The 16,895-nt window shown below is 43.0% G+C and overlaps 1 protein-coding gene across 2 annotated transcripts in view; it reads right to left on the bottom strand.

Moving 5' to 3' along the window:
* The window catches only part of BICRAL (BICRA like chromatin remodeling complex associated protein), an 86,938-nt gene extending 70,306 nt beyond the window's left edge, over positions 1-16,632 (bottom strand). The window contains exon 1 of one of the 2 annotated variants that reach the window (XM_081245344.1): positions 16,561-16,632. The gene's annotated coding sequence lies outside the window, so the exon portion shown is untranslated. The remainder of the gene's footprint in view (positions 1-16,560) is intronic. The other variant, XM_081245346.1, reaches the window with a different exon arrangement.
* Positions 16,633-16,895: the final 263 nt, after the last annotated feature.

The raw sequence follows: 16,895 nt of genomic DNA, 5'->3' as shown, positions 1-16,895 counted from the left end.
GGGGATAAAAAGTTATATGTGGATTTTTGACTGCATAGGGGGTTGGTGCTCCTAACCCTCACATTGTTCAAGGGTCAACTGTGTTTTATTTTGTCCAGAATACCCAAAAAATATTTTGGACAAAATTTAAAAAAAATTTATTTAGTATTTATTTAATCATTTCAACATGTAATTAATATAAAATTAATGAGATATTTTACATCCTTTTTCTCATACAAAGTCTTCAAAATCTGGTGTGGACTTTATACTTAGAGCACATCACAATTGGTGCATTTCAGGCACTAACAGCCATATGTGGTTAGTGCCCCCCATATTGGACAGTTCCCATATAGAGACTTTTCTAGAACTTAGTTTAGGAAAAACACTGGCCTAGAGGCTCATTTTCCCCTTGTTAGCCTTTATGGACAGCTACAAGGTGGAAATCTTTAAGATTTAAGAACAGTTAAAGAGGTATAAATAATATTTACCCTAATTATTTACATATGGTTTCCAAGAGGTTTTGTTTGTGGGATTTTCTTTATGGAAGGGGGGGGATGAAGGGAAGGGAGTTGCCATAACCCTTGTTTTCACCAGATTATAACCCCCTACACACACACACACACACACACACACACACACACACACACAGATATAACTTGGAAAAGGAAAAAAGTTGAATATTAAGTATCAGTTCCAAAGATAACCCTAGTCTAGCCACTGGACTGAAATAATCCTAATCTTCTAAGAAGCAAAGTTAATTTTACATGCTTCTTACATATTTAAAGACTTTAATATATATTTCTAAAAATAAGTTTCTTCTATAGCACAGGGAACTCTATTCAATATCCTGTGATAAAGAATATGAAAAAGAATATATATATGTATAACTGAATCACTTTGCTGTACAGCAGAAATTAACAATATTGTAAATCAACTATACTTGAATAAAATAAATTAAAAAAATAAGTTATTTCTTCATGTTTGTGTAAAATGATCTTAAATACACGAGAAAAAGATCCAATAGTAAATTATTTGAGGAAAAAGCAAATAAACAATTTGCTAAAAAGAAACTAAAACTGATGCTGAGAGCTCCTGAACCAGGTACTCCCACATAAGCCTCACAGCTGACAAACAGACCCACTTTTACAAACAGGGAACTTGCTGTAGGCTCTCAATCACCTGGGAGCTTGTTAAAAATCCAAATTCTCAGGCCAATCCCAGACCTACTGGACCAGGAACTCAGAGGGTGTTAAACAAGCCATCCAGGTAATCCTGATGCACACTCATGTTTGAGAACCACTACATCAACACAGAACTAGTATTTAAACCCAATCTATCTAACTCCAAAAGCTGTATATTTTTTAGAAGTTTTTGGGGGCCTTTCTTGGAGAGGGGGCTGAGAATTTTTGTGTGTATGTGTGGTAAAATACACATAACATAAAATTCACCATCTTAACCATTTTTAACTGTACAGTTCAGTGGTATTAAGTACCTTCACACTGTTGTGCAACCATCACCACGATCCATCTCCATAAGTCTTTTCATCTTGCAAAACTGAAACCCTGTACGCATTATATGCTAACTCTCTCTTTCCCCTCCCCCCAGCGCTTGGCAACCCCCATTCTACTTTCTGTCCCTATGAGTTTGACTACTGTAGGTAACTCATATAAGTGGAACCCAGTTTCACCCAACACCCTCAACGGCAGAAAGTTTGGAAAGTACAGAAATGCATAAAGAAGAAAGTGAAGATCACTTATGATTCCACTGCCTAGCAGTAACTGCTATGGACTGAATTGTGTCCCCCACAAAACTCAAGTTGAAACCCTAAGCTCTAATGTGACTGGATTTAGAGACAGGGTCTCTAGGAAATAATTAAGGTTAGATGAGTTCACAAGGGTAGAGCCCTAATCCAATAGGGCTGGCGCTCTTATAAGAAGAGGAAGAGAGTCCAGAGCTCCTGTGAGGACAGCAAGAAGGTGGCAATCTGTAAACCAGGAAGAGGGCCTTCCCCAGCAAGCGAATTGCCTGGCACCCCAATCTTGGACTGCCCAGCCTCCAGAACTGTGAGAAAATAAGTTTCTGCTGTTTAAGCCACACAGTCTATGGTACAGTTGACCCTTGAACAACTCAAGGGTTGGAGCTTTGACCATCTGCGCAGTCGAAAATTCGCATATAACTTTATAGTCAGTTCTCTACATAGGCAGTTACTCTGCATCTGCAGACTCAATCAGCTGTGGATCATGAGTACTGTAGTAGGTATTCCGTGAAAAAAAAAATCCGTGCATAAGTGGACCCATGCAGTTCAAACCCATGTTGTTCAAAGGTCATCTGTATTCTGTTATGGCAGCCTGAGCTAATACTTTGGAACATACTTTTTCAATCTTTTTCTTTAGTATATTTTTATTTTTTAAAGTATGTTTTATATTTAAACGAAATCAAAGCCCATATGCCTTTTTTCACTTTCCCAGCATTTTCTAAACCTCCATTCTGCAGACCAGTGTTCAGCAGGACACTGATTTTTGGAAAGTGGGTTTTAAAGTGACATCAGGTTTCTACTGCTAAATTTCTCAGTCTTTTCTATACTAAAGTGAGAATGTCAAGATGGGAATTTGTTATATTTGATCTCTAACTGTTTGAGGGGAGAACTCTGTATTACATCCCCTGCTGTTCTGATAAAAGTATACCATTGGACAACTAACAGGAATTTCAAGGGGCATTGCCTAGTCTTGGAAGGCAATACTGACTGACAGAAATAATTCACTTAAGACAAAAAGTCAATTTCATTTTCTAAAGGAGCCATTCACTCATTCATTCACTATTAGCAGACTGGTCTAATTAAATACTGCTTTAACATTTTTTTATAACAATAATTTTAAAAAGTAGTGATAGTTAAGCTCCAAATTAGTGAGGCACTGTTAACTCTTTGTATGCATGGTCTTACTTAATCCTGGCAAACTTCCTCTGCAAGGTAAATCCTCAATCCAGAGAAACTAAGGCACATGCCCCCAGAGAGGTTACATAATTTACTGGAGACAGCACAGAAAGGAAAAGAGCCAGGGTTGGAACACAGATCTGTCTGGTTCCAAGGCTATTATTAACTACAATGCTTCTTTCTCTCTTAGTCAAATAACTGCCTTGCTTGAAAAACTTTATGATTTTTTTGTACGTAAAGAAAAATTCAAATACTTTGGCCCTGCATTGAGTGCATTTCACAAACTGTTATCCCAATGTCCCATCCCAGCCTGCCTTTTCTCTCTCCTCTTTGAGAAACTTCTCACTTCATCCAACGAAGATTCCCCACTGTCTTGCCCCTCTTATATACTTCTCACTTAATTTCTTTTTTTCCCACCTAAATTCCTCTGCTTTGCCATCTTCTCCTGGTCAACAAATTCCTTAGGTTCCAGTTCAAATTTCATTTTTTATATGTAACCCTTCATTGCTCATTCTCTCACACCTCACATCCCATCCATCAAGAAATCCCATCGGCTATACCTTCAAAACAGATCCAGAATCCAACCACACACCACCTCCACTGCTACCTCCCTAGTCGGAGCCGTCATCACCTCTCATCTGGCCTCTCTGCTCTCCCCCTTTTACCCCCTGCATCTATTCTCACCCCAACCTCCTGAGCAATGCCTTTAAAACATAAATCAAAACCCTCCAATGAATCCCCATTTTTCTCATTGTAAAAACCAAACTCCTTTTCTATGTTCAACTGTGAATAACCATTGAGTAAACAACGGCCCCCACCCCCACCCCCAAACCTCATGCCTCAGGCCCTTTTCACTGGCTGCTCTCTGCCTGGAATGTCATTCCTTAAGATAAGGCTCACTCCTTCTTTCTGACTCTCTGCCCCGAGGATCATAACCTACCAGTGACCACCTTCCCATCCCCCCAGCATTCCACATCTTCCTTGTCTTGCTTTATTTTTCTCCCTATAACTTACAAATTTACCTAGGTATGCTGTCTGTCTTCTCATGAGAGTCCTGCTCATTGAGGCATCTTGGAGCCTAGAATGGCACCTGGCACATATTAGGTACTCAATAATATTTGCTGAATGAGTGAATGGATGGAACACGCTCACACACTTCGGTCAAAGGCTCTCTCTCCTTTGCTCTCATTTGGCACTTATCACATGCTGCTGTGTACTTTTCTGCATGTACTTATTACCCACCCAGCTAGATCACATGTTCCTGTATCCTCCAAGTGCCTTGTACAAAATTAGCATTTAATAAATATTTGATGATGAATTATCAGTGCAGTGGCTTTTTCTTTCCAAATAGTTACAGTAATAACTTTTCAAAACATGACATTCCATTTAGAAAAGAAACATCCTGGAAAGGAAGAAAAAAAACAGAATATTTTTATTTTTTTATTTTTGGCTGCGCCACGTGGCTTATAGGATTTTAGTTCCCCAAACAGGGATTGAACCCAGGCCCTCGGCAGTGAGAGCACCGAGTCCTAACCTCTGGCCTGCCAGAAAATTCCCAGAATATTTTTAACTTTAAATTAATCTTAAAAGGGTGGAAAATATTTTAAAGGTATATACATACAACGCATATACATATACCAAATCCATGTCATGCTCTGAAAATAAATTATTTGCTTTGTGACTTTCATGTATATTATATCCTGAAGACATACTTGAGAGTCAAGCTCAAGGTAACATTTGGATAGTAAGGTAATTTGGAACATGGAACATATTTTAAATAATGAGTTGAGAATTTATGTAATGTGTGACAAAAATAAAAGGTTAATGTCAAATAGGTTTTATGTCACATTTTTTGATGCAATAGTTGGGGAGCATCTAATTGTAATGAAAATGTGTTCTATAAAACAAAAAATAATAAAAAAACAAAACAATTTGTTTACATGTATGTATAGAACTAAAGTATTCGTTTACATGAAGACTTTAACATATCTCTCTATATTATTCATTTTGTACTGCATATCCAATGTGCATATTTTTGAAAAACAGTTTAGACAACTTTTTAACATTAGATTCAGATCTTTTCAGTCATCTTGACTGTAGCACATGCACTATTCTCTTTGTGAGTATTGGTGGGGAAGACATGTAAACAGACCCCTGCAAGACTTATGGTGACTTCTTTTTTTTTTTTTTTTTTTTTGCGGTATGCGGGCCTCTCACTGTTGTGGCCTCTCCCGCTGCGGAGCACAGGCTCCGGACGTGCAGGCTCAGCGGCCATGGCTCACGGCCCAGCCGCTCTGTGGCATGTGGGATCTTCCCAGACCGGGGCACGAACCCGAGTCCCCTGCATCGGCAGGCGGACTCTCAACCACTGCGCCACCAGGGAAGCCCTTAATTGATTATTTATCTCATTTAACCTTAGAACCTTAACATGACAGTGCAAATGAAAAAAGAAGGTACGGTAATAATTTGGTACTCATAAAATATATTTAAAAGATAAGGAAATCTTCTCTGGTATGCACAGGTTTTCACATGGCACAATGTCCACTTTACATTTCTAGGTAAGTTAAGGCCCTCTCCACTCCTCTTTTTCAAACACAGTTCCCTAAATTTCATTTTTCTTTGATTATTCTCTTTGGACATTTACTTTCAGATTGTTTTACCTACGTAATATATGCTGTGACAGAAAATAATCCTAAGTATACATGTGGCATAAAAATCAGACTAATGAAGAGAAACAAGTAAAATAGTTTTAAAACTTTGGGGAAAAAAAAAAACCCAACAAACCTAGAGGAGCAAAGAATTAGGGCAGTAGCTGGAGGGAGAAGTGAGCTCAAAAAAAAGAAATCAGTTATTGTTTACCTTGTAAATTAGACCAGTAAAGTGAAAAAAACTACCTAAAATAAATAAGTAAGCAAGCGATCTTGAGGTTTATGGATATAGGTAGCTCCAAACATCTCTAGGTGTAAATCTGCATCTTTTAAGTGTGATCAGACCTAGAGAAAAGGGGCTGGACTCTCATGATCTTTCCAATCCTGATTCTCACAGATCTGGAGAATCAGAATACAAATAGGTCAGTTTATTCTTACTTCTTCTCCCTAAATATATTTCTTTGCACTTCTAGGAAGTATCAGAGTTAAAAAATCTAAATGTAGCAGCATTCATTTTTATTTTAAATCCTAGGAGAAATATTTCCAAGTTAAAACCACACAATTGAAAACTTACTCTCAGTAATCAGGAGAAAAAAATCTGATTTTTTTTGTGTGTGTGTGGATAACAGTCTCTACACATGGAATGAGTTACTTCTAAATCTGAAGACATTTCTCCACATTAAAAAAAAAATCTATTATTCTACTTCCCAGGCTAAGTCCAGTTTAAAAAACTAAACTTTGCTCTAGAAAACTTTGACAGTAATTTAAATTTTGTATGTAATACCTTTGTTTGCCAAACACAAATATAAAGATTTTAAATTTAGTCTCTCAATAATGGCATCCAGGTTTCTCCAGTTCTACTACTTATTGAGAAATGACTACTGAATATGACTACTGAAAATAACTACCCTAAGTTATTTTATATTCATAAAACTTTCATGTATATTACACTAAAGCTAAACATTCAACAACTGCGGCATTTTTTTTTTTTAATTCAGGGGAAATGCTTAGGGCTTTAAAAATTATTGCTAAAAATCAACTGATGGGGCTTCCCTGGTGGCGCAGTGGTTGAGAGTCCACCTGCCGATGCAGAGGACACAGGTTCGTGCCCCAGTCCGGGAAGATCCCACATGCTGCGGAGCGGCTGGGCCCGTGAGCCATGGCTGCTGAGCCTGCGCTCCGCAACGGGAGAGGCCACAACGGTGAGGGGCCCGCGTACCGCAAAAAAAAAAAAAAAAAAAAAATCAACTGATGGTGGTGGCCCTAACACTGTAAAATATTATTCTAAGGAGAGCTGAATACCAACTCTACAATAAAAACCAAGAAATCAGATAAATAAACTGATTATGTTTTTTAAAAAATTACAATAAAAATCTGAAATCACTGCAAGCAACTGTTAAAGATGGGTGATTTTAATACATACAATAGTAGTCTTAACATTCCTTAGTTACGTTCGAAATATTTAGTCTACATAACAAATTTTGAAAGTCTCTCCCATATGACATTTAACACAAGAGTCTGAAATTCTTCATCTCCCCAGATTAGGCTTACCACTAGTAAGTAGTGAGAGGACTGGTTCTCACTGGGAAAGAAGGAAAATTCAGGTTAGCTCTGGCAACCTTGCATGAAGAACTCATGCACTACCTCAGACTGTTCAGGGATCAACTTAACGATCAAGAGCTGTAGGTCAGCCCCAGTGAACTAAAAAATCCACAGTAAGAATGATTCATCATCTTTTATTACTGTTGTCCATCAGGGCTCAGCTTTCTCATAGGGTCAAAAAGAAAAGGAAAAAATCCTTCTGACACGTTATTTTACTGGCCTTATATTCAACCTACAGTATGGCCTCTTTAAAAGAATGTTTCTTAAGTGAATCACACTTTGTACATTTTAAATCCAAATCTGTACTTTGATTACACTGACAACATTCCAAGCAAGGAACAACTTGAGCTGTACCATATCATGTTTAATTAAGGTTCTAAGTGTTCTTTTTTCCAATTAGGATTTTTGCTAAGTGAAAGATATGATTCATAATCCCTGACTGCTCCCAAGTATAGAGCTTGGGAGCAATACTATGCATGTTTGACTCACCATACTATGCAAATAAAAAAACTGAATTATCTGCAGAAGGAGCAGAATAACTGCTCTGACCTAAAATTTGACTATCGACATAAGATTCTGGGTTAAGATTCTGTTTTTTTTGTGTGTGTGTGGTACACGGGCCTCTCATTGTTGTGGTCTCTCCCGTTGCGGAGCACAGGCTCCGGACGTGCAGGCTCAGTGGCCATGGCTCACGGGCCTAGCCTCTCCGCGGCATGTGGGATCTTCCTGGACCGGGGCACGAACCCGTGTCCCCTGCATAGGCAGGCGGACTCCCAACCACTGCGCCAGCAGGGAAGCCCAAGATTCTAGGTTTTTTGATCACCACTTTTATTTATCAATAAAACACCACATTTCCCTATTCCTCCTATTGAAACAAAGGTCATCCAATTTTAATTTTAAAACCTCAAAATGTTTAACTAGTACGCAGTCATTTGTAGATAAAATCTTATACATGGGCTTAATACTAATGGCAAAATGTATCATGCATGGACATGCAGTATATATTCAAATCCCAGCTCTGCCGCTTAGTAATGTAACCTTGGGCAAGTTATTTATCATTTCTAAACCTCAGTTTCATTATCTATAAAATGGAGACAAACCTACCTCCAGGGTGTTGTCAGAATTTAATAATACTAAACACCCATCAGGGCCCGAAACAATGTTAAGGTTTAACAATATTTTTTCTCCTTTCCCCCATTTTCTTTCTTGTGAAAATGTTACAGTCACAGGTTGGGACATCTGTGACACATGTTTAATTTCTGATGCTACAGGAAGCACCCTGGATTTTAGTTGAACTGAAATAAGCTTTTCCTAGAAAGGCAATACCGTTCATACCTCATTCCCTCACATTTAGGATTTTATTTCAGGTAATATGAATGTTCAATGTGTTTGCAAGATAAGCCAAAGAACCCACAAAAACAGAAAATGTTCAATTTTCCAACTTTATTAAAAAGAAATTTATAATTAAACACCAACTATATAAAGTTGATTAGGATTACAGGGAAGGGGAACCTGGGTTTCAGATCTGGTACAGTGAGGTCTCAGGATCTTTTCCTGAGCGGAAGCACATATGAGGTAAGGGGGAAAAAAGATCAAGCTGCCTCTCCCCAAGACCTCTTTCTTCCACATTCCCATACTGGGTATGTTGCCAGTCCTGAGCACTTGTGAACTGCACTACACGTGGGCAAGCCACCCCAGCAGAGCCACCTCCTGGGCCCATCTCCATTCAGCAAAGGACCACTTACAAGGTTTCCCTTTTTGTTTGCGGTACGCGGGCCTCACTGTTGTGGCCTCTCCCGTTGCGGAGCACAGGCTCCGGACGCGCAGGCTCAGCAGCCATGGCTCAGGGGCCCAGCCGCTCCGCGGCATGTGGGATCTTCCCGGACCGGGGCACGAACCCATGTCCCCTGCATCAGCAGGTGGATTCTCAACCACTGCGCCACCAGGGAAGCCCCAAGGTTTCCCTTTTAGGGCTTTCCTTTAAAGTCCACACCTCCTTCCTTCTCTGTCAGCTCTCCCACTTCACATTCATTTAACACCCCCACCCCCACCCCCGCTTTCTGCCAGCCCCCTCACCCACTGTATTTTCCACTTCTACCCTAGAACATTATTGATCACGAGAGAACCATGCCATGCAGATGGAACTGGTATGTTGCTTAATTCATGTTGCCTCATTGCAGCTAAGTACCATTCCTTTCATCCACCTTCCCCACATCTGACACATTCCACAAATTTACTCCCCTCAAACTCAAAACCTTTTGCCTCTGCCCGACAAATGACCTTGCTATCTTCTCAGGAAAGACCACAGACCTCTATTTTGAATCCTATCATCTACCCTGCTCTCCTCTCCTCTAATTGTACTTTACTGTTACTTATTCTGTAGGCCATTTGGGGAACAGAGGAACCTTATGAAAAGATGAATGACAGCAGTCTGAGAAAAGAATAGAGAAAAAGGGAGGATAGGAACGTGCTACAAAGTTCCACTTGGTATTATCTGAATTTTTTAAAAAATGACTTTCCCTTATTTCTCTCCCTTTAATCTGATTTTTCTCTTACCCACAGAGATCCAATGTACTATAAGGCCTTGCTGATTTTTACCTATGTCAAAAATGTTTTTTTCTTTGGTTCCCATCATTCTACTCTAACCTGGGTTGTCTAAGTATTTAGCCAGAAAATGTTTACTAAGTGCCCAGCTTGTTTTAAATGCTATGCTAAAGGCTTAGAGTAAATGCGGAACAGGGAAACATAAGATTTCATGGTCCCACTCCAGAACCTCTGTGTCTACAGGTGATTGTTATGCCTACTCAAGTTTGGGACCATGATAAAGAGGAGATACCGTCTCTTTAGCCTCAATAATTTGGGATATGCTTTCTAAACCTTTCTTCCATAGAAAATATAGTACTTTGCAAACAGTCCAAGGCAGTGTGCAAGTAACATCTGTACCTGCCACAAACCTTTAAATGTTAATTCTTTTTCTTTCTTTCTTTTTTCTGGCTGTGCCATGTGGCTTGTGGGATGTTAGTTCCCGGACCAGGGATTGAACCCGGGCCCTCCTCAGTGAGAGTGCAGAGTCCTAAGCACTGCTCTGCCAGGGAACTCCCAACTGCATTTTTTTTAATTGTGGTAAAACATACATAAGATTCACCATGTAAGTGTACCGTTCATTAGCTTTAAGTACATTCACATTGTTGTACAACTGGTGTCACTATCCAGCTCCAGAACGTTTTCATCAACCCCGGCTGAAATTTTCTACCCATTAAGTCACTTTTTATTAACCAAAACTGATTTTCATGGTTAAATTCCCCCCCCCACCCCCATTATCCTCTCTTGCTTTCCTACCGAGATAACATCCCAAGGTTCATCACTAATCACACCCTTGCAACCACCCTCAATTCCCTAGCTCCTCTCTTCCTATCACATCTGGGGGGCCAAACTCCAATCTTGGTTGAACTGATCACCTGGCTGCTTTTGCTTCCCTTGTTATAGCTGAACGTTGGTGGCAGAAAACCACACAACTAACTGGGTCGATTGGTTTCACCTTAAATTCAGACCTACCCCCCACCTCCAGCCACATCCAGGCATTCAATAATGCCCAGCCACCCTACCTGGTGTCTCAGTGAGTTCACTTCCTGCTGTCCAAGGTGAGGTGTCCTCCTCATCTCAAACCATCCACACCCTTTCCTCCTTTACTTTAAGTTGCTGGCCCTGCCTCAGACTTCACTGAGAAAACAGAAGCCACCAGAACAGAAAGCCCTATATTCTGTCTCCAGTTCCTAAACCTCCTTGCACTTGTGCCAATCTTTTGCCTTCTCTCCTGCTACACTGCAAGATGACTGCAAGTCATCTTGCTCCCACCAAAGGCAAACCCTCTTCTTGTGTTTTGAATTCCTTTTCTCCTTCTGAAGAATTTTGCTCCTTTGGCAGGAATTCCCTGGTGGTCCAGTGGTTAGGACTCGGCATTTTCACTGCTGGGGCCTGGGTTCAACCCCTGGTTGGGGAACTAAGATCCCACAAGCTGCGCAGGGAGGCCAACAAATAAATTAAAAAATAAAGAATTTTGCTCCTTTGGTAGTCTTATTTCTCTTCTGCATTAGTCTCTCCCTATTAGATATTCTTGCTAGCCTACTTGAAAATGCTCTTCTATTTCCCATCATTTTTTAAAATGTGCTTCCTTGATCACACCTCTCTCTCCAACCACTGCTGCGCAGTTTGTCCTCGCTTTACGGGAAAACTTCCCCAACAAGCAGTTTACATTCACTTCACTCCCATTCTCTCAATGCATTCCAACCTGGCTTCCATCCTCATGTGCCACAGAAACTACTTGTCAAGAGAGCCAAATCCAAGTGGAATTTCTCTATCCTCACTGTTTAACTTCTCAACAGTATTTGGCAGAGCAGACCCGTCCTTCTTTTCTTGAAAGGGATAATTCACTCTCCTGCTTTAATGCTTAACCTTGTCGGTCTACTTTACCCAACCTTTACACACTGGAACTTTTAGGGCTTCATCTTAAGTCTTCCATGATCACAAATGATCTCAACCAGTTCCATGACATATATCTCTATGATAGTGACTCCCAAAATTTATGTCCACTCCACTCAGCTCAACTTGAATATTCACTGCCTACTTGACTTTCCACTTGGATGTCTCACAAGTCTTTCAAAAACCTAAATGGTTCCACACAGAACCCACCCTTCACACCTCTCCCTCTCCTAGTCTTCTCTACAAGCAATTGGCACCACCAGCCACCAAAGCTTAGGCCAGGAATCTGAAGGCATCCTTGATTCCTCCTTCTCTCCCTCCACAGCCAACCCATGAAGAAAATACTCCTGATTCAACCTCCAAAACATATCTGAAACCTACCATCTACTCTGCTCCATCTCCACTGCCACTGTACTTGTCTAAGATACTATCAGCCTTGAGCTGACCATTGCAAGTCCCCTAACTGCCCTCTCTGCTTCCTCTCTAGCTCCACAGAGCAGCCAGTGATATTTAAAAACAAAAACGTATCGTCCTAATTAACATCCTACAATAGCTTCTCATTTTCATTAAAATCTCAAAATTCCCACAAGCCCTAATATAAGAGGCCCTGCACTCTCTCTCTCTAGGTCACTGCATTCTCCTCCTGCTTTTCTCTGTTCTAACACCCGCACCCTTCTGGGCCTAAAGGTCTTTGCACTTGTTCCCAGGCCAAGAATGTCTCCCCAGCTTTTCACATGGTTAGCACAAGCTCATGTGTCAAGTCTCAGCTCATATGTCACCTTTTCTAAAGGAACACTCCTTGACTCTTACTAGCCAAAATAATCATTCCCTACAACACACTCTTTTAGACCCACTAGCTTATTAACTTCTTATAAATTTTATTAATCTGTAATTATCTTGTTTGTGTTTACTTATTTCCTGTTTTTCCCACTATACTATAAAGTCCATGAGGGCAGAGATCTTGTCGGTCTTGAATTTCACTAAAGGCTACTTTAAAATAAAGAAGCTACTCTTTCCCTCTGAGCAGGTTTATTTTAGATATCCCCTCCTTTCAAGCTTTATTGGATTTTAGTCAAAGAAAATAATTACTCTGGCATTTACCATGAAAAACAAGGGGAGAAAAACCACATGACACAAATACTAAGACTCCACCCACTCACTAGTCTAGACTGGACACAGACTGCACATAGGCATCCAACAGTTGCCCCTTATAAAACTTTTCAAAATGTAGGACAGAGGAACGTGGATATATGCAAAGATAATATAATTTTGACATCTGCATCAAAAATCAAAGTTTTCAACCATTTCCCCTAGCAATCACTAAACACTTTAGAATAAAGAATGAAAATCTTAGAATAAAGAAAGAAAAGCACAAAATAACTAAAATACGTGGTCCCTGCTCCAGAGAAGTTAATGATTTCCTCACTGACTCGGTTCTCTTTTTGGTCTGGTTGGCTATTCATTACCTGCTCTGGATGTTTCTTCCTGACCTTCTGTGTCTTTAATGCATACTCTGTTCTTATCAAGTCTCATGTTTAGCATAACTTTCCCATCCTACTTCCCCAAACCCAAAAAATACCTTCCCAATTCAAAATCAGAAAGAAACCTTCCTTTCAAGGATTTATCTCTAGGTTTTTATTTCAGGATATTTCCTACCCTATTCCTAAATTCTGTATCAACCCTAGATTCAGTTCTATCAATATTTTTGTTGCATAGCTGTCTTGACTAAACTAGATGGCCCGGCTAGACCTAGAAGCCAGTATGTTATGTAACTTCTAGTAGAATGAAATTATATACTTTTAAATATGTACTAAGATTTTAATGGCTTGCAATACTTAAGCTTTCTTTCTGTAAGAAAATCATTTCAACGATTTGATAAATGGCAGAGAAAAATAAAAATAATGTGAGCAATAAAACTGTGGTGAAACTCAATATAGACCTGGTCTCATGTTCCAATTCAAGAAAGCCAGCAGCACAGTGCATAGTGTAGTACAGTGATGTTCTGAATGTGTTATCTGTGTCACAATGGAATCACCTGGAGAGCTTTGGAATAACACAGAATCCTACATATTTGGATTCAGGGGATCCTGGATGAGCCAGAATTTCAAAATTGGAGGGAGTTGGGGGCATTGAGAAGTTGAAAGTAGGAATCTTAAAACTGAGACTGCCTAACACGTTAGACCTTTTGAAAAAACCCCAACTGTCCCTAACAAATGGATGTTACAAATCTGTATTTTAAAACATCTCCCCAGTTGATTCTGATGCTCAGATTTGGAAACCACAGATACAGAGCCAGGAACATGGCTTTTGGGATCCACTGTCAATTTTACCAGTTAAAACTTCGAGACCTTGAACAATTCGAATATCTTGGCAAACATTATTAGTTCCTTCCCTGCTAAATATATAGAGTTCCTGGCATACAACAGTGTTCAACACATGGTAGGTCTTAAAGGGCCTAAAACATCCACTACAGTATTTGTAAACACAAGCACACACCTAATGGTGCCACCATGTTACTTTTATCCACCAGAAATTAACTATTTACTTCCCATCGCGGTGGACTCCTAGAGATCAGAGCTTTTCCTCCTCCCAATAATCTTTTCAGTAACAATTGAAAACAAAGTTAAAACCCACACACACCTTGATAAACAGCTACTACAGGACAGAAAAATACTTATATGAATGCTTCTAAGCAAACACTTTAATGAGTGGGGGAACTGAGAAAGAGATGAACCAAAACACAGTGCTTTTTTGTTTGTTTTTTGTTTTTAGAAAGGAAAAGGAAAAAAGTTTCCGGGGTGTTTCAAGGCGAGTTTAATTTTTCAGATCAGAGTTCTAAGAAACTATCGTAATTTACTACCATTTGGAATAGGGGATATGAAAGCCAAAAAGAAGTTTCAAATCACTGGAACCCATCACCTTCCCACAATTTGACAACTAGAGTAAAGTCTCTCCAGGGTTGTGAAAACACAACCAACTAAAAAAACGAACACAGGGGACCTATACAGAACCACGCTACTGTAAGGCAGGCAGACAGTGCCCTCGACTCTTTTTTCTGCAATTTTGTAACCTGGTTCGACTTTACTCTCAAAATGAAGTGGAAGAGGATGAACGAAAAGTCTCCATGCCCTGCCCGAGGCCGGGCCAGGGAAAGCAAAGCCGCCCAGGTTCAAGCCGTAGGAAGACGACGGGAAGCCCTCACCTCCAAATTTTGACTGGGGCGGGGGCGGGGGGGCTGCGGGTTCAGGGAGGGAACCCCTCGGCTGCAAGGCCCGACCCTCAGCCCACTTCCTTCCTCAACGCAAGTGGTAAAAGGAACAAGATGCCGCCGGCCCCAGCCCCTTCCCGCTCCGAGCCGCTGCCTCGCCTTTCGGGTCTGGGGGCACTGGGAAGGACCAGGCTACTCGGCCCCGGGCCCAAGTACAGATTTCGGCCCCCGGAGCGTAGCCCCCACGCCCGGGACCGCCCGGCACTGGGGCCGGCGAAGCGTCCCCGAAGGGCGCCGCCCGCGCCGCCAGGTAAGATGGCGCCCGCGGAGCAACTGCGCCACCAGCCCTGGCGACGGGCCAGGCCCAGCGCCATCTTAGCGCCTTCTAGCTGCCACCCCCCCACCCCGCCCCGCACAACCCCCGCAAGATCCTGCGTCCGGGACGATCCGGGGGCGCGAACCGCGTCGGGCCCGCACGCTCTCAGCCAAAAGAGTGCCACCGAGCCTCTCGTCTCTTCGGACCGGCCGCGCAGGCCCCGCAGGAGGCGCCTGGCTGGGCCGAGGGTCCTCCGCGCGGCACAAGGGCTCGTCCGGGCCAGGCCGCGGGTCGTCTGCGGTGCTTTGGGCCCAGGCAGCGAGGCGACGGGGAAGAGCCGGTCCTGCCGGCAGGCGCGCGCCGAAAACCGGGCCGGGGAGGCCGGCCGACCCCGAGCTCTCCCAGCCGCGGCCGCCCGCACAAGCGGCGGGAAGGAAGAAGCCAAGATGAAAAATAAACCCCGTGCAGCCGCCGCCGCCGCCTCCCTCCCACCCACCCACCCGCTCCCCTCCCCCTCTCGAGACGCGGGGTCCATTTTGCCGAGAAGAAAGAAAATGCGATTCACACCCAAGAGCTTCCGAGAGAGCGAAGAAACGAGGGGGGGAAAACCAAGGGGAGGAGATTGGAAAAGCTTATTTTTCTTCCTCGCTCGCCGTCACTCCTGGCCCTCCCTGCCCCTGCTCGCGGCCCCGCCGCGCCGTCCTCCCTTCGCCTAGCCCCGCTCCCTCCTTCCCGGCTCCCGGCGGCTCCGGGGGGGGGGGCGGGGGGGCGGAAAACACACTCGCACTCGCGCACACAACTAATTTTAAACCGGCTCAATCAATGAGTCATTAAACGGCTTCCCTCCCCTCTCCTCCCCACCACCAACAGCCACGCCATCCCCCTTCCCAGGCTCTCCCTCTCCCCGCTCCAGAAATTTGCATCCGCGGAAAAGAAAAAAAAAAAAAAAGGCGCCGGGGCCCCCACCCCGCCTAGGCGCCCCCAGCCCGGCCCCGCCGCCCCCTGCCCGCCCGCGCCCCCGCCCTGAGACACTGAACTTGGTCTTCCCCGGGGCCCGGGCATCGCTGGGAAAGGCATAAACACTCGATTCCCCTTTTCTCCGTGTCCATTAAACATCCACCCACCACCACCATCACCCACCCACAAACCCACCCCCCCCAAAAAAAAACACAGCCTTAGCCAATAGCTCTCTGGGCTGAAACCTAATATCCTGGTTTTGGCAACTCGGTGTTTAATTTGCTCCTCTTTCTTTTCTGTCTGGAGATATATCTCCAGCCCCCCCCCTCGCTTTTCCCCTCCCCGAAGGAAAGAGGCAGAGGAAGGAGGTTGTGTGTGTTTTTTTTTTCTCCTTGAAATTTTTATCACAAAATTATAATACACTCAAAGGGAAACTCACCGTCATGAAAAAGCAGTGCCTTGTCAACGGGGTTTCTGCGCCATCGCACCAGGGGCGGCGGCGGCGGCGGCGGCGGCGGGCGCGGGGCGCGGGGCGCGGGCGCGGGAGCTCCCGGCCGAGCGGCGCCGGCCACACGCGCTCCGCTCTCTCTCTTGCTCACCCCCGCGCCGGGCGGCGGGCGCCCGCTCCCCGCGCCCGCCCGGCCTTCATGCTCTGCGCCCGGGCAAACCGCTCGCCTGCTCGTCTACCTCCAAACTTCGGTTCTCGCCTAGCAAAAAATGTGAAGATTAGGATTTTTTCAATTAATTTTTTTTTTTTAGAAAAATCAAGTTCCA

This window comes from Mesoplodon bidens, assembly GCF_964165515.1.
Source record: "Mesoplodon bidens genome assembly, chromosome: 10".
Classification (NCBI taxonomy): Eukaryota; Metazoa; Chordata; class Mammalia; order Artiodactyla; family Ziphiidae; genus Mesoplodon; species Mesoplodon bidens.
The sequence above is the reverse complement of the archived record's forward strand: the minus strand, read 5'-3'. Positions and strand labels throughout refer to the sequence as shown.